Raw genomic sequence first — 7,524 nt, 5'->3', positions numbered from 1 at the left:
GCACTTGCAGGGGGCGTGCAAATGGTGGAAGGCGCATGCTCTTCACGTCCAGTGTTGGGAAGGTCAGGCATCGCAACCGACACAATTGGACTCTCCTTGTGGATTTGGGATTTCGAAGAACGCACAGTTCTTTGCTGTGCTTTTTCCAGCTTGAGTCTTTTCATTTTTCTAGCGAGAGGCTGAGTGCTTCCATCCTCATGTGAAGCTGAACCACTAGCCATGAACATAGGCCAGGGCCTCAGCCGTTCCTTGCCACTCCGTGTGGTAAATGGCATATTGGCAAGTTTACGCTTCTCCGACGACAATTTTATTTTAGGTTTTGGAGTCCTTTTTTTACTGATATTTGGTGTTTTGGATTTGACATGCTCTGTACTATGACATTGGGCATCGGCCTTGGCAGACGACGTTGCTGGCATTTCATCGTCTCGGCCATGACTAGTGGCAGCAGCTTCAGCACGAGGTGGAAGTGGATCTTGATCTTTCCCTAATTTTGGAACCTCAACATTTTTGTTCTCCATATTTTAATAGGCACAACTAAAAGGCACCTCAGGTAAACAATGGAGATGGATGGATACTAGTATACAATTATGGATGGACTGCCGAGTGCCGACACAGAGGTAGCTACAGCCGTGGACTACCGTACTGTACTGTGTCTGCTGCTAATATAGACTGGTTGATAATGAGATGTAGTATGTATAAAGAAGAAAGAAAAAAAAACCACGGGTAGGTGGTATACAATTATGGATGGACTGCCGAGTGCCGACACAGAGGTAGCTACAGCCGTGGACTACCGTACTGTACTGTGTCTGCTGCTAATATAGACTGGTTGATAATGAGATGTAGTATGTATAAAGAAGAAAGAAAAAAAAAACCACGGGTAGGTGGTATACAATTATGGATGGACTGCCGAGTGCCGACACAGAGGTAGCTACAGCCGTGGACTACCGTACTGTACTGTGTCTGCTGCTAATATAGACTGGATGATAATGAGATGTAGTATGTATAAAGAAGAAAGAAAAAAAAACCACGGGTAGGTGGTATACAATTATGGATGGACTGCCGAGTGCCGACACAGAGGTAGCTACAGCCGTGGACTACCGTACTGTACTGTGTCTGCTGCTAATATAGACTGGATGATAATGAGATGTAGTATGTATAAAGAAGAAAGAAAAAAAACCACGGGTAGGTGGTATACAATTATGGACGGACTGCCGAGTGCCGACACAGAGGTAGCTACAGCCATGGACTACCGTACTGTACTGTGTCTGCTGCTAATATAGACTGGATGATAATGAGATGTAGTATGTATAAAGAAGAAAGAAAAAAAAACCACGGGTAGGTGGTATACAATTATGGATGGACTGCCGAGTGCCGACACAGAGTTAGCTACAGCCGTGGACTACCGTACTGTACTGTGTCTGCTGCTAATATAGACTGGATGATAATGAGATGTAGTATGTATAAAGAAGAAAAAAAAAAACACGGGTAGGTGGTATACAATTATGGATGGACTGCCGAGTGCCGACACAGATGTAGCTACAGCCGTGGACTACCGTACTGTACTGTGTCTGCTGCTAATATAGACTGGATGATAATGAGATGTAGTATGTATAAAGAAGAAAGAAAAAAAAACCACGGGTAGGTGGTATACAATTATGGACGGACTGCCGAGTGCCGACACAGAGGTAGCTACAGCCGTGGACTACCGTACTGTACTGTGTCTGCTGCTAATATAGACTGGTTGATAATGAGATGTAGTATGTATAAAGAAGAAAGAAAAAAAACCACGGGTAGGTGGTATACAATTATGGATGGACTGCCGAGTGCCGACACAGAGGTAGCTACAGCCGTGGACTACCGTACTGTACTGTGTCTGCTGCTAATATAGACTGGATGATAATGAGATGTAGTATGTATAAAGAAGAAAAAAAAAACCACGGGTAGGTGGTATACAATTATGGATGGACTGCCGAGTGCCGACACAGAGGTAGCTACAGCCGTGGACTACCGTACTGTACTGTGTCTGCTGCTAATATAGACTGGATGATAATGAGATGTAGTATGTATAAAGAAGAAAGAAAAAAAAAACCACGGGTAGGTGGTATACAATTATGGATGGACTGCCGAGTGCCGACACAGAGGTAGCTACAGCCGTGAACTACCGTACTGTGTCTGCTGCGACTGGATGATAAATAATGATATAAAAAATATATATATATCACTACTGCAGCCGGACAGGTATATATTATATAATGACGGACCTGCTGGACACTGTCTGTCAGCAGAATGAGTTTTTTATAGAATAAAAAAACACCACACAAGTCACACGACGAGTGTTTAACTTTTTCAGGCAATCACAATATAGTATACTATACTGGTGGTCAGTGTGGTCAGGTCACTGGTCAGTCACACTGGCAGTGGCACTCCTGCAGCAAAAGTGTGCACTGTTTAATTTTAATAATATGTACTCCTGGCTCCTGCTATAACCTATAACTGCTCCCCAGTCTCCCCCACAATTAAGCTGTGTGAGCACAGTCAGATATTATACATAGATGATGCAGCACACTGGGCTGAGCACAGATATGGTATGTGACTGAGTCACTGTGTATCGTTTTTTTCAGGCAGAGAACGGATTATATTAAATAAAACTGCACTGGTGGTCACTGGTCAGTGGTCAGTCACTAGTAAACTCTGCACTCTCTAGTACTCCTAGCTCCAGTAAATCAAGTGTCTCTGTCTCAATCTCACTCTCTCTCTTCTAATCTAAATGGAGAGGACGCCAGCCACGTCCTCTCCCTATCAATCTCAATGCACGTGTGAAAATGGCGGCGACGCGCGGCTCCTTATATAGAATCCGAGTCTCGCGATAGAATCCGAGCCTCGCGAGAATCCGACAGCGTCATGATGACGTTCGGGCGCGCTCGGGTTAACCGAGCAAGGCGGGAAGATCCGAGTCGCTCGGATCCGTGTAAAAAAAGCTGAAGTTCGGGCGGGTTCGGATTCCGAGGAACCGAACCCGCTCATCTCTAGTTTACACCCATGGTATGTCTAGGAGTAGTTACTTCTTTATTCTGCATTGCTTCCAATTCTTAATGAGCCCCTGAACGTGCAAAAATATTAGTAGTTTTCCGCAACTAAAACACTTTTTACAGACATCATTTAGGGGTCTATTTATTAACATTATATTTACTAAAAAAAAATGTGAAAAAGGGGTTTTTCTATTTTCACACCCTTTTCACATTATTTTAGTATCACTGAAATGCATTAAAGGGCATTTGGAACAGTTTTCGTGAAAAACTGCTCCAAACCCTATAATTGTCTTCTTTTTTTTAGTAACCCACATCGCATTCGCCATACTTATAATGGGAAATGCAATGTGGCCGAATTTACTATAAAAAAATATCAAAAATCAACGCAGTGTACCCTGTGATAATTACGGCAGCTCAGGCTGGCAAAATCACAGAGCAGAACTGCGAGATACCCGTGTGATCAGCTCTGTGCGTCCGAGGAACACACAAGCTGATCACTGGTTAAAACCCCCCAAAAAAGTAAACCCCCCCCCAAAAAAAAACAGACTTACCATCCAGGAGGCGGTGATCGGTGCTCCGGTGTTGGCTGCTGGGCGCCGGGTCCTCCATGTGTTGCGCTGTGACCCCCGATGCAGTAAAGTGACGCTGCAAAACGGCAGCTCACTTTACAGCACCGGTGGTCACAGCAGTGCACAGGATCTTGCCCCCGGCAGCCCTGCAAGAGCAGCGATCACCGGTTCCCTGGACTGGTAAGTATATTTACTGTGGGAAGCGGGTAGTCGACCCGGCAGCGGCAGTAGCGGTGATGACGGCGCATGCGCAGCTGGAAATCAGAGTATTTTTCCCAAAAAATACCCCAGTGATGCTGCAGATTGTCTTTGCTTGCATGCAATAATTGATACAGTGTATATCCGTGAGATGTAATCAATTATCGCAGTGCGAATTCGGGCGAATTTATCACACCACATCCGCATCCTTTGATAAATAGGCCTCTAAATGTTTACTGCAAAACCCGTCATCATATTTTGTCTCACTAAAATCATTCTTGTTTTGTGCTGAGCCTCACAATTGCCGCGGCTACCTCATGTTCAGTCCACATTCACAGGCCCAGCAGCCCACAGGCGTGTCAACCCATGCACATGCCCATAAGCTCGCATGCACAGAACTAGGAGCATTAGAATAAAGGGATAAAACGCAGTTCACGGCAGACGACTCATCATCATTTTCTCACGTTTCCAAATGACCCTCCGATCGTGCGTCTCATGTGGCTAAACTCTCGACCCCTATTTTGCAAGATAATTTGACATTAATGTTTTTTGCCAAATAAATAGGAAGAAGAATTGGGTTAATTCATAGTGACAATTCACTGGGGTATTGTGTGTTTTGCTGCTGGGGGAAAGTGTGCACAACACAGAAATTGCATTAATAACATTATGTTGAAACAGAACAGGAGACATCTAAAAATACTTCCATCTGCCACCCAAAATCCAGGCGGCTCTTCTCACATCCCAGCTACTCCGAGCAACACTTGGATGAATTGTTCGCTTACGGCCGAATGATTTCTTTAAAGTCAACTGATATTCCGCCTTGTGTTCCTGTTATCCACCACCCACGTCCAGCTTTGTACATTGTCCCGATCTGCCCCCGTTACTCGCATTTATTTTTCTCTTATTTCATCTGACTCTTGTTTACTGCGTAAATAAATCAATATGAGACTTAATTATAATATTTTTCATATTTGTATTGCAGCAACAGCCTCGTGGGTGCGCTGACCATTACTGCAAACATCGCTTGGCGAGTAGTACATAATTATATAAGTTGCTGGAGTACAACGGTAATTGGAATAAGAGCGATACTGTAATGCTTTGTACAAATTAATCTTTGAGGATTCTTTTTATTAAAACCTTTGTGTGCAAAATACATCTTGTTATTCAGCAAAGTTTAAAGAGATTTTAACCCTATGATTTCCTTTTAATTTTCCCTTTTGACTTTATTTTTCCATTGCAAATACAAAGGGATGATTGTATATAAGTTGTCTTGTTGTTACAGAACTTTACCTAATTTTTATGGTGGTACCTGAGCTGGATTAAGAACCCCTGGGGTAACTAAAGAACATACTGGTTTGGGAACCCTTCCTATCCCCACAACAACATAAATATGGGTTAGGTTCAGATAATGTGGACAGATAAGTGCTCATGTGGCCCTAGGTGGCAGCCTAGGTTGACTTGTGGATTATCCGACTTTGGATGATGTTAATATATCTGCCTTCAGCAAGAAACTATTCAGAACAGTTCCATAATTGTCATATTGAGAATATAGAAATACATTGGGGATTAACCCCTGGTGTCCCCCAGCACACCAAGCTGTACCTGTACCAAGACATAAGACATGAAAGACTATAAATATATATATATATATATATATATATATACATATAATAGAAATCCAGAGATCTTAGTTACATACAGTTTGCAAACGTATGATAAGCCACCAGGCCCCGACAAGGCTCCTCTGATGCTGGTGGTCCCTAACTCTAGGTCTGGGCCCGAGGTGCAGAACCCCACAAACCAGCAAAGGCCAGCTAACCCCAGGGCAGCACAATGCGAGAAGGTAAAGTTTTAGTATGTGTTAATAAAAGGAAAACAAAATCTATAGACAAAAAATAATACACTAATGAAAGTGTAATTAAAAGACCAGAAGGATTAATAAATGTGTTAAGGGGGTGTTAAATAGGATCTCGCAGTTTACTACCCCAAAGCAGCCCAGCCCCGCCAATCCAGGGGGAACCGCACCCCAGACCTTTCACTAGTATATTATTTTTTGTCTATAGATTTTGTTTTCCTTTTATTAACACATACTAACACTTTACCTTCTCGCATTGTGCTGCCCTGGGGTAGCTGGCCTTTGCTGGTTTGTGGGGTTCTGCACCCCAGGCCCAGACCTAGAGTTAGGGACCACCAGCATCAGAGGAGCCTTGTCGGGGCCTGGTGGCTTATCATACGTTTGCAAACTGTATGTAACTAAGACCTCTGGATTTCTATTATGTGTGTGTATATATATATATATATATATATATATATAGTCTTTCATGCCTAGGTACAGGTACAGCTCGGTGTGCTGGGGGACACCAGGGGTTAATCCCCAATGTATTTCTAGCTTAGACTATGAGATATGAGGTAAGTGGGCCACAGAATAGCAAATCCACATTCAACAATACGTTGTGGGTGTGAACTAATAGCAGGGGAAGTTTGTGACATCATTGGGGCAGGGCAGTCGAGAGCCGGGCTGGGGCCAGGTACTTTTCAAGGGCATGGCCTAATCACAGGAGGTGTGGTCATGTTCCCTTAGAAAAAAAATACTGGAAAAAAATAGTATTTTAAACCCCTCCATGGCCACACTGCAGCCCAGTAAACAGCAGAGTGTGCTGGGCTGAGGAGAAGAGCTGCAGCTGCTGCTGCCAAGTTTAGGGGGAGGGGGCCTGGACCCCTACTGGGCTCCTCCATCAGACCTGGGCCTGGGTAATTTGTACCCTCTCTCCCCCTCTCTCGGCACCACTGCATTGGGGCTGTGTTATGATGTCACTGTTGGAATGGTCAGGCCTGAAATCAGGGCTGGACTGGCCTTGTTGCACTTCTTACAAAAGCCAGAAGGGCTTATGGCCAAACCTTAGGTTAGCAACAGTATGCCCTGATTGGTTGCTATGGGCAACACCTACACTTTTCCTTTTTTAGAAGGTTAAGTAAATCCACCACCAGTTCAAAAATTTGTTTTTTTTAGGTTAGTGTTCCTTTAAAAAAGACCCATAACTGCCTCATTAAGGGCAACATTGTTATAATATGCTTACTATATAACAGAGGGCTCATTTGCACTATAATGCAGATGATGTCATCAAATGTTAAACCGTTCCGCACAATGGGGGTCGTTCCGACCTGATCGCACGCTAGGTTTTTTCGCTGCGGTGCAATCAGGTCAAAATTCAGCAAAACTGTGCATGCGTATGCACCGCAATGCGCAGGCGCGTCGTACAGGTACAAAGCGGATCGTTGTTGAGCGATGGATTTAACGAAGAATCCATTCGCACAGCCGTTCACAAGGAGATTGACAGGAAGAGGGCGTTTGTGGGTGGCAACTGACAGTTTTCTGGGAGTGGTTGGAAAAACGCAGGTGTGTCCAAGTGTTTGCAGGTCGGGTGTCTGACGTCAGCTCCGGCCCCGAACAGGCTGAAGTGATCGCAGCGGCTGAGTAAGTTCTGGGCAACTCAGAAACTGCACAAAACTTTTTTGTGCCGCGGCTGCACATACGATCACACACTTGCAAAGCGAAAATACACTCCCCTATAGGCGTCGACTATCTGATCGCAGCGCTGCAAAAAGTAGCTAGCTAGCGAGCGATCAGCTCGGAATGACCCCCAATAATGGCAGCCTGCAGGTTCTTCCTCACCACAATGGGGATGACGCAGCGTCTAAAGCAAAATGGCAACAAATGACTCATAAAA

The sequence above is a fragment of the Pseudophryne corroboree genome, chromosome 9, assembly GCF_028390025.1.
Source record: "Pseudophryne corroboree isolate aPseCor3 chromosome 9, aPseCor3.hap2, whole genome shotgun sequence".
Taxonomy (NCBI): domain Eukaryota; kingdom Metazoa; phylum Chordata; class Amphibia; order Anura; family Myobatrachidae; genus Pseudophryne; species Pseudophryne corroboree.
Note: the sequence above shows the minus strand (reverse complement) of the source record.